At 43.9% G+C, this 16,694-nt stretch overlaps 1 protein-coding gene across 7 annotated transcripts in view; it reads right to left on the bottom strand.

The window, feature by feature from the left end:
* The window catches only part of LOC125447480 (adhesion G protein-coupled receptor L1-like), a 518,001-nt gene that overhangs the window by 190,588 nt on the left and 310,719 nt on the right, over positions 1-16,694 (bottom strand). The window lies entirely within an intron of this gene.

The following is a 16,694-nucleotide window of genomic DNA, read 5'->3' on the forward strand; positions in this document are numbered from 1 at the left end:
CACACTGTAAATACCCACACTGGCACTGAGAAAATACCCACACTGTAAATACCCACACTCACACTGAGAAAATACCCTCACTGTAGATACCCACACTGTAAATACCCACACTAGCACTGAAAAAATACCCACACTGTAAATACCCACACTGGCACTGAGAAAATACCCACACTGTAAATACCCACACTAACATTGAGAAAATACCCACACTGTAAATACCCACACTAGCACTGAGAAAATATCCACACTGTAAATACCCACACTGTAAATACCCACACTGGCACTGAGAAAATACCCACACTGTAAATACCCACACTGTAAGTACCCACACTGGCACTGAGAAAATACCCACACTGTAAATACCCACACTGGCACTGAGAAAATTCCCACACTGTAAATACCCACACTAGCACTGAGAAAATACCCACACTGTAAATACCCACACTGGCACTGAGAAAATACCCACACCGTAAACACCCACACTGGCACTGAGAAAATACCCACACTGTAAACACCCACACTGGCACTGAGAAAATCCCCACACTGTAAATACCCACACTGGCACTGAGAAAATACCCACACTGGCACTGAGAAAATACCCACACTGTAAGTACCCACACTGGGACTGACAAAATCCCCACACTGTAAATACCCACACTAACACTGTGAAAATACCCACACTGTAAATACCCACACTGGCACTGAGAAAATACCCACACTGTAAACACCCACACTGGCACTGAGAAAATACCCACACTGTAAATCTCCACACTGGCACTGAGAAAATACCCACACTGTAAATACCCACACTGGCACTGAGAAAATACACACACTGTAAATACCCACACACACTGAGAAAATACCCACAATGTAAATACCCACACTGGCACTGAGAAAATACCCACACTGTAAATACCCACACTCACACTGAGAAAATACCCTCACTGTAAATACCCACACTAGCACTGAAAAAATACCCACACTGTAAATACCCACACTAACATTGAGAAAATACCCACACTGTAAATACCCACACTGGCACTGTGAAAATACCCACACTGTAAATACCCACACTCACACTGAGAAAATACCCTCACTGTAAATACCCACACTGTAAATACCCACACTAGCACTGAAAAAATACCCACACTGTAAATACCCACACTGGCACTGAGAAAATACCCACACTGTAAATACCCACACTAACATTGAGAAAATACCCACACTGTAAATACCCACACTAGCACTGAGAAAATATCCACACTGTAAATACCCACACTGTAAATACCCACACTGGCACTGAGAAAATACCCACACTGTAAATACCCACACTGTAAGTACCCACACTGGCACTGAGAAAATACCCACACTGTAAATACCCACACTGGCACTGAGAAAATTCCCACACTGTAAATACCCACACTAGCACTGAGAAAATACCCACACTGTAAATACCCACACTGGCACTGAGAAAATACCCACACCGTAAACACCCACACTGGCACTGAGAAAATACCCACACTGTAAACACCCACACTGGCACTGAGAAAATCCCCACACTGTAAATACCCACACTGGCACTGAGAAAATACCCACACTGGCACTGAGAAAATACCCACACTGTAAGTACCCACACTGGGACTGACAAAATCCCCACACTGTAAATACCCACACTAACACTGTGAAAATACCCACACTGTAAATACCCACACTGGCACTGAGAAAATACCCACACTGTAAACACCCACACTGGCACTGAGAAAATACCCACACTGTAAATCTCCACACTGGCACTGAGAAAATACCCACACTGTAAATACCCACACTGGCACTGAGAAAATACCCACACTGTAAATACCCACACTCACACTGAGAAAATACCCACACTGTAAATACCCACACTGGCACTGAGAAGATACCCACACTGTAAATGCCCACACTAGCACTGAGAAAATACCCACACTGTAAATACCCCACTGGCACTGAGAAAATACCCACACTGTAAATACCCACACTAACACTGAGAAAATACACACACTGTAAATACTCACAATGGCACTGAGAAAATCCCCACACTGTAAATACCCACACTGGCACTGAGAAAATATCCACACTGTAAATACCCACACTGTAAATACCCACACTGGCACTGAGAAAATACGCACACTGTAAATACCCACACTGGCACTGAGAAAATACCCACACTGTAAATACCCACACTGTAAATACCCACACTGGCACTGAGAAAATACCCACACTGTAAATACCCACACACACTGAGAAAATACCCACAATGTAAATACCCACACTGGCACTGAGAAAATACCCACACTGTAAATACCCACACTCACACTGAGAAAATACCCTCACTGTAAATACCCACACTAGCACTGAAAAAATACCCACACTGTAAATACCCACACTAACATTGAGAAAATACCCACACTGTAAATACCCACACTGGCACTGAGAAAATACCCACACTGTAAATACCCACACTAACACTGAGAAAATACCCTCACTGTAAATACCCACACTGTAAATACCCACACTAGCACTGAAAAAATACCCACACTGTAAATACCCACACTGGCACTGAGAAAATACCCACACTGTAAATACCCACACTAACATTGAGAAAATACCCACACTGTAAATACCCACACTAGCACTGAGAAAATATCCACACTGTAAATACCCACACTGTAAATACCCACACTGGCACTGAGAAAATACCCACACTGTAAATACCCACACTGTAAGTACCCACACTGGCACTGAGAAAATACCCACACTGTAAATACCCACACTGGCACTGAGAAAATTCCCACACTGTAAATACCCACACTAGCACTGAGAAAATACCCACACTGTAAATACCCACACTGGCACTGAGAAAATACCCACACCGTAAACACCCACACTGGCACTGAGAAAATACCCACACTGTAAATACCCACACTGGCACTGAGAAAATACCCACACTGTAAACACCCACACTGGCACTGAGAAAATCCCCACACTGTAAATCTCCACACTGGCACTGAGAAAATCCCCACACTGTAAATCCCCACACTGGCACTGAGAAAATACCCACACTGTAAATACCCACACTGGCACTGAGAAAATCCCCACACTGTAAATACCCACACTGTAAACACCCACACTGGCACTGAGAAAATCCCCACACTGTAAATACCCACACTGTAAACACCCACACTGGCACTGAGAAAATCCCCACACTGTAAATCCCCATACTGGCACTGAGAAAATACACACACTGTAAAGACCCACACTGGCACTGAGAAAATACCCACACTGTAAATACCCACATTGGCACTGAGAAAATACCCACACTGTAAATACCCACACTGGCACTGAGAAAATACCCACACTGTAAATACCCACACCAGCACTGAGAAAATCCCCACATTGCCAGTGGGAAAATATCAGTCGAAATAGAGTAAATGTTTACAGTGGTACTGGGGAACTACCCACACTGACACTGAAGCAAATGTGAGCAGTGGGAACTCTACACTGGGAGTGGAAAAATACAGACATTGACACCAGGGAAATTACTCACAGGGGCACTAGGGTAATACAGTGCCACTGGAGACATTCACCTCAGAAAGTGCTGCACTGTAGGAGATGCTGTTTTTGTAAATGAGACATTAACCTGTGACCTCTGTCCCTCCAGGATGGATGTAAGGTAGTTTACTGAATCATTTCAAAGAATGTCAGAGAGTGGTTTGAGGTCTTTTCGTCAATAAGTATCACTGACGCAAAATCACAACAAACAAAAACAGATTATCTGGTTGTTATCTCACTGCTCACACCTTTTCTATAATATCACTTTAAAAACTGACTTGATAATGTCTTAGAGTTAGTAGGAACTGCAGATGCTGGAGAATCTGAGATAACAAGGTGTAGAGCTGGATGAACACAGCAGGCCAAGCAGCATCAGAGGAGCAGGAAGGCTGACGTTTCGGGCCTGGTCCCCTCTTCAGAAATGGGTCTAGGCCCGAAACGTCAGCTTTCCTGCTCCTCTGATGCTGCTTGATAATGTTTTGGGATATTTTCGTGTGGTGAAAAGTTCCATTTCTTATGGTCTGACCACTATTTCTTACTTTGCTATTGCAGGAAGGAAGCATCAACTATGACCTTGTTGCGAAGGACTGAACATACAAATTAGGAGCAGGGTGGGCCCTTGGTCCCTCTAATCTGCTCTGCCATTTGATAAGATTTCACTGATCTGATTGTGACCTCCCTCTTTCCTATCTAGCGTTTGCATATCCTTTGACTCCTTTGTCACTCAATCTCAAAAAATAAATACTCAATGGCCCTGCTCCACTGCCAGGCAACTTTTCCTCTGAACTGCGCACACGCATTGTCCTGATGTTCCCTCCATGGCAATTGGCGTTGCTGATTGTGGTAATGATTTCTGGTTCCAGAAGTCACTGCCATGCATGGGTTACATTGGCATGCGCAGTTGGTAAGAAAATTAGAGGGAACGTTACTGCTGGATGATATGAATTTTGCTGCGGCCAGACTATTTTACCTGATACGGCAATGCTTCTGCTATCCTTCGTAACATAAGAATCTAGGGCATGTGTAATATGAAGATTCAACAGCCATTTATCACAGCTCGCCAATTTATGAAGACATTACATTCGCAGACGCATCAGAATCTCGGCTATTACTAAGTTATTCTGTTACAAACAGTAACACACTCCCACCAGCATGTCATGCCTCAAGTGGCCTGAGTTACGGTGGTAATCTGAGACATTTATACCGTCAGGTCACATGCTGTGATACAGTGAGGATATCATGAGCATGTCCCACAAAGGGGTATTGCATGCCAACTTTGAGCTACAACACAAACACTGGGGAAGAAAATGCCACAAGCTACTAAATTGAAGAATAGGCTTGATTAGTCAAATGACCTTCCCCTTTTCTTGTCTTTTATAAAAATGCAAGTGCTGTTCTCTACAAAGAGATAACTGGGAAGTGGGAACCCCAAAAACTGGGAGGACGGGACTTCCTTGTGAAAAAAATCAGTGAGTTAGCAGGAAGGTGCATTGACAGAGAGCTGGGAATGAAATATGAGTTCAAAAGGTCCTGGTATAAAAAGCCCATTGTCCTAGATTGATTAACAGCCATTGTGCTGCTGACATCAGATGACTCACAGTTCTCTATCCACCTATTCCCCAACTCCCAAGCACCTCTCTTGACCTCTTGCCTTCCTCTAAATTGTCAGACCACTTGCCTAACATCCAGACCTGGGTGAGCAGATATTTCCTCCAACTGAATGTTAGAAATTGCACTGTTTTAATAACTTGCTCCAAACACCATCCCCCACCCCCGCCATCTGTTTGCTCAGCCAGACTGCTCTCAACCTGGATAACCCATCTGTCCTTCTGTGATGAGTGAAGATGAGTGTCTCACCACGTATCAGCACCACGACTTAAACTGTCCATTTCCACCTTCATCACATACACCCGATTTGTAAGATTGAGTCCATCCTGTCTCAGATCATCTGTGGCCAAAACTCTCAGCCATGCCTTCGTTATGCCCAGATTTGCCCAATTTAGCAATCCTCCCTGGTCTCTAAATGTGATCCTTTGAAAGCATGTGTCATTCAAAAACCTTTTGGAATACTGCATTAAATTCTGGTCCTCTTGCTATAGGAAGGATGTTGTTAAGGAGGGACGTTGAAAGGGTTCAGAAAGGAATTACAAGGATGTTGCCAGGTTTGCAGGGTTTGAGCTATAGGGATAGGTTGAATAGGCTGGGGCTATTTTCCGTAGAGCGTTGGAAGCTGAGGGGTGACCTTATGTTTATAAGTTCATCAGGGACAAAGACAGGGTGAATAGTCAAGGTCTTTTCGCAGGGTAGGGGAGTCCAAAACTAGAATGCATAGGTTTAAGGTGAGAGTGGGAAGATTTGAAAGGGACCTAAAGGCAACTTTTTCACGCAGAGAGTGTTCCATATATGAAATGAGCTGCCACAAGAAGTGGTGGAGGCTGGTACAATTGCAACATTTAAAAGGCATCTGGATGGATACATAAATAGGAAGAATTTAACAGGGATTTGGGCCAAATGCTGGCAAGTGGGGCTAGATTAATTTAGGATATCTGATCGGTGTGAACGTGTTGAACTGAAGGATCTGTTTCCTTGCTGTACATCTCTATGACTCTAAGTCCTTCTCACCTACCAGACCTGTGTTTGCTACCCTTCATTGGCTCCCAGTTAGTCAATGCCTTAATTTGGGATAATGATCGGATAGGAACAGGTAGTGGGACGATTTGCAAGGTTCTATTCTCTGCAAACAAAAGGAACATATTCAAGCCTTCAGTCTTTTGTCTAAAATTACCCAAGAGCTTGGGGAGATGTTGTTTTATCTAAGGCAACAACTTGGCCAACAAAAGTCAATTTCCCAACCATCTCTGCAGTAGTATAAATTGTTGTGGTCTTTTGAAATTTGCCATTCTTGCATGGGTGCTGATGAATGCAAGATGACCAGATTGAGAACCATGTCTCTCTCTTCAGCAAGATACAAACTGTGTCACACTGAGTGAAAGAGATATAGCAGAACATAGAAAGCAGAATGATGGAGGAGCTGGTGTTTGCAGAGTGTGGAAAGCAGGAGGCTGGCTGGGACAACATTGTGTGATGAAATCCTCTTTTTTTAATCTATTTTAACTTGTACTGAGCAGGTCAGAAATCTAAGACTGATAACATCTATCGAATTTATCAATCCAAGAGGTGGCTTGCGGCTGCATTCAATTCTGCACAGCAACAGGGGAGGGACTCATGGCAATATTTTCAATAGGTCACACAGACAATTTGGAGCCTCTGAAGAGGAGTTCAATGTGGACAGACAGTAAGTTGAACAGGCAGATTCAGTCTCCAGGCTAGGGAGAACTACTGTTAACAATGCTGCAGGTTTAATGTAGTGAGAACTCAGGAAAATCCTTCAGTGGTTGAAGTGTGCTGGTTAGTGTAGGCTCAGGGAAGTCTTGGGAGCTCATAAGGAAGAATGTGTCATTAACAGTTCAGTACAGCCGGGAGCAGGTATCAATAATCCAACAGGTACTGTTTGCTCAATGCAACCGAGTAAGATTAGCGCTCAGAAAAATCCAAAAGTAGAAGTGGGCTGGAAAAGCCTACTGTTTGTGGAAGCAGGAGTTGTGCCTGTGAGGGAGTACATTTCTGGAGTCCAGGAGAGGACAGATCCAGATAAAGAAGATGATTGACCAGAATGGAGTATTCAGGCAATCCATGACAGAATGGGTCTCGGGAATGGATCTAGTGAGAATATTCACTCCAGTAACAGAATGGGTATATGCCACAGCAGCAGATGGGCATTCAGTATCTGGTTTCAGCACACCAATGGTCTGCCTTAACATGTGGCAACATGACGTTCATTGTAAGCATGTTGTGTATGTGTGCTGGTTACTCACAGAATTTGTGGGCCATGTGATTGGAGGATACTTCTGGTCTGGCACAGTGGTACAAATGCAGATGGCACGGTGGACTGATGCAAGGCAAAGGTATCATTGATGGTTGCCAGGGTATAGGACAATGACCCGCAGGGTTCAGTACCTATGGGTGCAGACCAATTGTAAGTTGAGGGAATGGAATTTCTTATGAGTTGACATGTGGGACCCACATAGCAACATGAATAAAGATAATGCAGTCATCCTGCACCACGTTCTAAGTGAAGTCAACTGCTCACTGTGTCTGCTTCACTTCTGCAAAGGCATTCATCTGTTCATCTCTCTCTCTGCACCTTCTCTGTGGCTTTAACACTATATTCTGTACACTGTTCTGCCAGCCTGATGCACTTTGTATGACACGACTTGCCTTTATAGTACACTAAACAACACACTGCACGGTCAATAGAGGACCTAATAAAGTGTCCCGACCTGAAATGTCATCTATCCTGCTCCCATGATGCTGCCTAAACTGCTGTGTTCTTCCAGCTCCACACTATATTGACTCTGAGTCCAGCATCTGCAGTTCTTGCTATCTCTGAGTGGCTGAAAACATGCTTCAATGTATCTTGGTACATGTGGCAACATCAAAGCAAATCAAAACCTCTGCAGCCACTGACAAGTCCTGCTTTGAAGTTGCAGCATGCTGTTTGACTTCAGTGGGGGGCATCCACACCCTGTTCCTCACTCTGCTGCTGGAACTGCTCCCTGAACACCCTTGGCTGCCATGGACGGAAACACAGAAAATAGGAGCAGGAACAGGCCATTAGACCATTTGAGCCTGTGCTGTCATTCAGTATGATCATCCAACTCAGTCCCCTGTTTCTGCTTTCTCCCCACACCCTTTGAATCTGTTAGCCCTAGGAAGCATTTCTAAATCTTTCTTCAAAATCTTCAATGTTTTGCCTCAACAGCTTTCTGTGGCAGAGAATAATGCAGGTGTATATTGGTGTAGCCTTAAAGCTGTGATAGACTGATTCTTCGCCAGTCTGGTTATCATAGGTTCTGGGGCAAAGGCAGGAAGGTAGACATGAGGAATGTCAGATTGGCCATGGTCCTGATGAATGATGGAGTAGTCTCAAAGGGCTGAATGGCCTCTGTCTGTCCCTATTTATGATGAATTTATGTTCTCATCACTCTCTGGGTGAACAGATTTCTCCTCATCTCAGTCTTAAAGGTCTACCCCTTTATCCTAAGACTGCCATCCTTGGTTCTGAACTCCCTGGTCATCAGGACCATCCCTCCTGCATCTACCTGTCTAACCCTGTTAGCATTTCATAAGTACGCTCTCAAGAAGATTCTAAGGGACATAGGTTAATGTCTCACGAGAGGTAGTAGGTTTTCTTTGAAGTATTTTGAAATTAGTTTTTTGGATTTTTTTTGTTTATAGTGTCCTTAAATTAACTAATACGATCAATTCTTTTCTGGGATCATGGGATGTCAGAAATCTCATTTACCGTCATTTCCAGATGAGATACCTTCATTGTTTAATAAATCGTTCCAGGAAGAGAAACGGGTTAATATAGGTTATTGATACTCTCCATTCCTGTATCTTCCAACACCTTGTGCTGCTCTGCATTCCTGCCGCTCATGGTATTCCAAGAGCAATGCCTACCAGTGTTCCCACAACCTGGGAGCAACGGGATTGTGCAGCAGCCTTTCACTTCAACTCTGGCTTACCATTTTCCATTGGTATTTCAAACGTAACAAAGGCAAGAAAGCAATATGTGTACAATTGTAGCAACAACCAGGTTGAAACAGTCAAAAATCAATTTATAAGTAGTTGACAATCTCTTTAATGACAGAGCTGGCATGGGCATGGATCTTCCAGCTATTTAATGCACATTCAGTTGTGCATGATTAGTGTGCATTGCTCAGAGTATTGAACTCCAAAACACAGCACTGGTGTTAAATCCAAAATAATAAACCCTAGGATTCCCAATGCCCTGGCTTCGCAGTCAGTTCCACTGCGTTGAATGATCTATGCAAACTTTAATTCCTTTTAGCCCTCTCTACTCTGACATGCCCATATCATTGATTTTACATTGCTTTTCCTCATTCTTGCTTGCCTGTGTGTGAACACATAAGCCTTTTTCACTCTAACCATCTCTTCCATGTGCTTATATCCCTCTACTCCCACCACTCATCATCATTTATCTATTCAACACCCCAAATAGCACCCTCTGCATTCACAGTGAGTCCTGCTGCCCGATTGGAAACTGGATGCTTGTATGTGCATCTCACCATTCCTGGTGTATTTCTGGATATAGAATCATACAGTATGGAAACAGATCCTTTAATCCAATCAGTCCATCCCAACCATGTTCCCAAACTAAACTAGTCCCACCTGCTTGCACTTGGCCCAATTCTCTCCAAACGTTTCGTATTCATGAATTTATCTTTTAAACATTACAATCGTACCTGCACCCACCACTTTCTCTGGCATTTCATTCCATATATCATAAAAGAATGGTGTTCTCACGGAGTGAATAATAGATCATAAAACTCCTACAGCCCTTCAGCCTAACAAGTCCACACTGACCCTCGGAGATTCCCATCCAGACCCACCACACTATAACCCACTTAATCTAGACACCCCTGAACACTATGGGTAATTTAGCACAGCCTACCCACGTAGCCTGCACATCTTTGGACTGTGGGAGGAAACCGGAGCACCCGGAGGAAACGCACGCAGACATGGGGAGAATGTGCAAACTCCACACAGACAGTCACCTGCAGGTGGAATCGAACCTGGGTCCCTGGCACTGTGAGGCTGCAGTGCTAACCACTGAGTCACCGTGAGCATTATGAACCACTCTCTACCTGAAAGGATTGCCCTCATGTCCCTCTTAAATCTTTCTCCTCTCACCTTAAAAGTATTACACCCAGATTTGAACTCTTCACCCTTAGAAAAAAGACCTTCATCATTCACCTTACCAATGCCATTCCTGAATTTATAAATCTCAACAGGGTCACCCCTCAAACTCCTACATTCCAGTCAAAATCTTCCCAGTCTTTCCAGTCTATTTTTATATCTTAAGCCTTCTACTCCCGGCAACATCCTGGTAAATATTTTCTGAACCCTTTCCAGTTTAATAATACCTTTCCTACTGCAAGGTGACCAGAACTATATACAGTACTCCAGAACAGCCCTCAGCAACGTCCTGTACAATCTCAACATCACGCTCCAGTTCCCACACTCACAGGTCTGAGCAATCAAGACAAATGTGACAAATGCTTTCTTAACCACCCCGTCCACCTGTGATGCAAATTTCAAAGAATTATATCTGAACTCTTAGGTCTCTCTACAACACTAATCAGGGTCCTGCAATTAATTGTATAGGTCCTGTCCTTGTTTGCATTACCAAAATGCAATATTTCACATTTATTCAAATTAAACTCCATCTGCCACTCCTCAGCCCATTGACCCAAGTGATCAAGATTTCTTTGTCATTTTAGTTAACCTGCTGCTGGATTTCCAAATAACCCCGTTCCAGCCAGTTTGTTTTGATCTCTATCCATTTCCTGCAAGCTTCAGGCTTGTCCCACATAACCAGACTCTTGAAATTAACCTATTTATGTTTTGTATTTGGTCAGGGAGATTTCATGCAGCTGGTTAACTCTGTCAATGGCTTTTGGGATATCCAATTTAAGGAATAAAGGTTAATATCTCACGCAAAGTAGTGAATTTATTCTTACTGATTTTCAAATTACTTGCTTAATTAATGGTTTTCACTGATACAGTGTCCTTAAGCTAAATATTATCAATACTTCTTTGAAATTGTTGTACTTTAGAAACTTCACTTACTGACATTTTCTGATTATATATCTTCATTGTTTACTAAATTGTCACAGTAAGAGGCACAGTTGATAACTAATTATAGATGAGACATAAAAAACTTGCAATTGGTTAAGGATTGCACGAATATAAGAAGTGATAACTTGAATTTTATGTTAGTCTGTGTCAAGCCAGCTAGACACAGCTCGTAATGCAACAGTTGAAACTGAGATGGCAACTGAGCTTGTGCAGGAAGTACTCTCCTAGTGTTGGGGGACAAATAAACCCAGCCTTCTCCATTCCCTCTGACCTATCCTTGATAACCATTCCTACAGCTTCCCCGAATTTAGAATTCCCTTCCATCAACTTCTCTGCCTCTCCAGCTCCCTTTCTGCTTAGTTGTTTGTGATTCAATTGAACCAGGAGTGAAAGGATTGCAGGTTTGATGAGGTGGAATATCGCCACTGTCAGCTTACATTCAGGACAGCAAACACTTCATAGAATTGTTACAGCGCAAGAGGAGGCCATTTGGTCCATCATGTCTACCTGCTCTAGCTCACTAAATGGTGCCAATCTCCTGCCTTTCGGACATCTCCTTATGTCTATCGAAATAATCATCCAATGCCCCCTGAGAATGCCCCAATTGATCCTGCCTCCACCAGATTTCCAAGCAGTGCATTCCAAACCCTGACTGCCTGCTGTGTGAAAAAGATTTTCCTCACTTCACCCTTCCTCCGTTTGCACATCATTTCTTATTCCTTTTATGAGTGGGAACAGTTTCTCCCTATCTACACTCTATTAGGCCGCTCATGATTGTGAAAATCTCTCTCAAATCTCCTCTCAGTCTGCTTCTCTCCAAAGAGAACAATCCCAATTTCTTCAATCCATCTGTGAACTTAAATTTAATATGGCATTTTCCACTAGTGGTAAAGTACTACTGAAGTTTAGTCATTGCTATAATGTAGGAACGGGAGTGAACAATTTGTGCACAGCAAAATCCTGCAAGTTGCAATAGGACAGCAGCCAGATAATCTGTTAGCTATTAACCAGGTCAGCAGGGAGAAAAGATGTCATGGGAACCTCATATTCTTGTTCTGACACTTCCCACACCTCCAACAGTGTGGCACTCCCTCAGCAATGTGCAGCACTGTTTGGCCTGAATGAACATCTTCAGTCACTGGACTCTTTACCTCAGAGGCATGAGTGCTACCAACTGGATTACACCTTGATACTTCAAAGGCAGAGGTAGGCAGCCAGCATCTAGCTTGCAATGCCCCAAGCGTATTCACCCCAGGATGGGCAGCGGGCAGGGTTGCTAATTCTCTCCCGTTTGGTAGCAGTCCCATTGTGGAAGCTGTAGAAATGATATCAGAGGCAGCACTGTTGCTGGGGACTGAAGGAGGCACCAAAACAGCTGAAAACTAAGAGGTGTCTGGGTCACTTTGTAAAAGTTTACCAGCCACATTGTGGAAGTTTTCGGAGTCTGCCCGACCTGCCCTGAGGTGCAGATGGGTTAAATCTACAATTTGCACACTTCTGTAAAACAGGTGAAAGCAGATTGACAGATCTTTCACATCTCACCCGTTTGGAAGCACATGGAGCACATGCAAACTCCACACAAACAGTCAACTGAGGGGTAGAACTGAACCAAGCTCCCTGGCACTGTGAAGCAGCTGTGCTAACCACTGAGCCAACGTGCTGATCCAAAACACGAAGGAGCAAATCTTCAGCCCTGTCTGGTTATTTGATTAAAATATAGTCAATCTTTTATAGGATGAGGGCGTCAGCAATTTGGCCAATATTTGCCACTCATCGAGATCTGCCCTCAAACTGAGTGGCTTGCCGAGTCATTTCAGAGGGCAGTCAAGAGTCAATCCCATTGCTATGGGTCTGGAGTTACATAAGAGAGTCATAGAGATAGACAGCATGGAAACAGGCCCTTCAATACAACTCATCCATGCTGACCAGTTATCCTAAATAAATCTAGTCCCATTTGCCATGTAGGCCAGATCGGGTAAGGATGGCAGATTTCCTTCCCTGAAGGACATTAGTGAACCAGATTAGATGTTACGACACTGTGGGAAAATGGTACTGATGTAGGAGATCAACCTGGTACAGTTGAGTGATAAAGCAGGGGCCTACTCTTATTTCCTATGCATGTTGCTGTGGGTCTGGAGTCACATGTAGGCCAGATTGAGTAAAGAAAGGAAATTTCATTCCCTAAATGGCTTAAGTAAACCAGATCATTCAATGATAGTTGTTTTGGCTGCCATTGCTGAAATTAGCTCCAAATTCCGGGATTTTAATTGAATTTGGATAACAACCACTTGCTGTGGTGGGTTTTGAACTTTTGTTCCCACAGCATTCGTAAGGCCTCTGGATTATTAATCTGGTGAAATTATAATATGACAACCACATTCCTGCATTAAGTGTTTTTGCACCACATCCCTTCTTTCAATTCCTAATAAAAATCCATTGGTCTCCATTTTCAACACTTTAAATGCTCCCAGCCACTTTCCATCAGCAGTTTGGACATGACGGTTTTAGATCTTCCCTGACCCTTCACAGGAAAAAGAGCTGAACAGACCAGATCTAATGGTACCCTCCTGGGATTGTTCTGGATTCCTCCAGGGGAAATGATTCCTTCAGACCTTTTCAGATCATCCTCATTGTTGGTTCCTTATAAATTTTAAACACCCCAATCAGAATCTGAGAAAGTCAAAATGTATCCCTTAACAAAGTTCTGTTTGAGACTCTCCGGAATGTCCCTAGCTGGAATTTGGGTGGAGAAGCGTAGGGGTTTGAGGAGGTGATATAAGTGGGGAGATAGTAGAGTTGGACAGTGGCAAGATGGGGTCATCAATATTCTACTTTGAGCTCAGGAATGTGGTAGGCCTGGAACCCTTTGGAGAACATTTGGCACAAGTTGCTTGCAGGTTTTAGGTCATGATGAAGGGCTCTGAGTCCCTTGCTCATGCATGTTTGATCTGACCGTGGCTTATCTGTATTTCAACTTCATTCATCCAACTCTGATTCACTTAACCCAAAATAAGTCAATTAAGCTCAGCTTTGAAGTTTTTGATCGCCTCCCAGGCTCAGTTGTTATTGTGGGAGTCACGGCGGTAACAGTAAGTCCTATATTTTCACTACTCCTTGGGTGAAGAGGTACTTCTTGACAACCCCTGGACTGGGCTTCATTCTGAGGTTATTCCCCTCCCTGTTCTGGTCTTTACCCTGCTCCAAATAGAGGCAAGAGTTTCTCTACATCTGCTTCCTCAATGCTGTTAACCAGCTCGTGCACCTTATTTTCTGTACTTAAGGGCGATACAAGCCGAACATGTGCAATCTCTAGAGATGCAATAGCCTAGTGGCATTGTGCAGTGGCCCAGGGAATGTTCTGGGGATCCAGGTGCAAATTCTGTTACAGCAAATAATGGCATTTGAATTCAATAACAATCTGGAATTATGACATTCAGGGTGACCTGGTGACTTTCAGGGGGAGTAAATATTTGGTTCACTAATGTCATTCAGGGGAGGAATCTCATCCTTACCTGGTCTGGCCTCCATGTTCCTCCAGACCTGCAGCAATGTGGTCGTTTCTTAACTACCCACTGGGCAAACAGTGATGGCCAATAAAAGGCAGTTTAACAGGGATGCCATCATCCGTAATTGCCCAGGGGCTCTCATTATGCGTGTGAATGAATTCAGAAGGAAAATCTGCCCTTCTAATTTAGCCCTTTTATTCCTGGAATGAATCAGATAGAACTGTGCTGCACCCCTGCCAGGCCAGTATAGTGGATATCAGGAAAACTTAGTTCAAACTTATGGTGAGTAATCTCAGCACAGGTAAATATTAACCTAAATCTACATTAAAAACAGGCAATGTAAACCTCATTACATGTTCTCACTCTTTGGAGATCAATATCTATGATATAATTCCTGAGGTATGGCGTTCAAAATGAAACTTTGATCCGGGGTTGTGCTGGAGTTTTATATATCAGTAGCGTTCCCTCTGTGTTCAAGTCTTTTTGAGATCTCTGACCATTAAATTTGATGGGGGTACCTGCAATAGTCTATATCCCCATGTACCTCAAGAGTCTCTACTCCGTCCCAACAGACACCTTCCTGTCTCAAACCTTCTCTGTCTGTAGTAAGGGCAAGATTGAAAGCATGCCATTGTGTCTGCACCAACCTGCCAAAGAGCAACTCACCCACAATTAGCCCTTTACCATCGCTATCCCTGTAACCCTGCATTTCTCACGGTTACTTCACATAACCTATGCATTCCTGGACACTATGGGCAATTTAGCACGGCCAATCTGCTTAACCTGCACATCTTTGAGCTGTGGGAGGAAACCAGAGCACCGAGAGGAAAACCAATGCACGGGGATAATGTGCAAACTTCAAACAGACAGTCACCCAAGGCTGGAAACGATCTTGGGTCCCTGGCACTGCGAGGCAGCAGTGTTAACCATTGAGCCACTGTGCTGCCTAGGAGGGTGTGGTAGAAGAAGGGATGACCATTTACCAGAACCTGATATCTGATTTGAGGGGGGATTTGGTCTGCAGCCTGATATAGTCTTGTGGAGCAGTGGTAGTGCCCAGAGCTCTGGAGACAGGTCTTACCAGCTCCACAGATATATAAGAACATCTCTGAACAAGTTAAATCAAAAACATATCTGTGGCTACTCTCCAGGAGTGGAGCAGCCCTGAACTATCCCAGTGAGGACCCTACCAGTGAATTGGAGATGGTGAAGGGTCTCAAGACAGAACTGACCTGCAGGGTCATGGGTCAGACAGCTGAACACACCAGAATGAGAGATGCAAAGAGCGAAGAGAACTGGGAACTGTCACAGTCTTGGGGCAAGTTATTCTCCCTGAAGACCATCCAACAGATTCAAACATGACACGGGACTGAGTGTGGATAATAGATGTGCACCCTCTCATCTATCAGAATCTATGACCTGAACTGGGATTGGGAGAGGGTGCATGGAGTGAGGGCTGTACCAGACTCTGTGACACATGCTGTCAGATGTCAGAAGATGCAGATCCTTTGATCTCACAGACTCCCCACAGTGAGGATTGAGGCTACTTGGCCCATTGCAGCTGCACCAACCCTCTAAACAGCATTCTACCCAGATGCACCTCCCTACCTCCGACCCACCCAAACCCTGTAACATGCATTTCCCGAGGCTAATCCATCTACCCTGCACATCCTTGGTCTTTACAGGGCAATTTCCCATGGCCAATCCACCTAACCTGCACATCTTTGGACTGTAGGAGGAAACCCAAACACATGGTGGAAGCCCACGCAGACACAGGGACAATGTGCAAACTCCACACAGACAGTCACCCCATGGGTGGAATCAAACCTGGCGCTGTGAAGCAGCAGTCTAAATAGTGTGATCTAATGGATGCTA

This window comes from Stegostoma tigrinum, chromosome 35 (assembly GCF_030684315.1).
Source record: "Stegostoma tigrinum isolate sSteTig4 chromosome 35, sSteTig4.hap1, whole genome shotgun sequence".
In the NCBI taxonomy this organism is placed as follows: domain Eukaryota; kingdom Metazoa; phylum Chordata; class Chondrichthyes; order Orectolobiformes; family Stegostomatidae; genus Stegostoma; species Stegostoma tigrinum.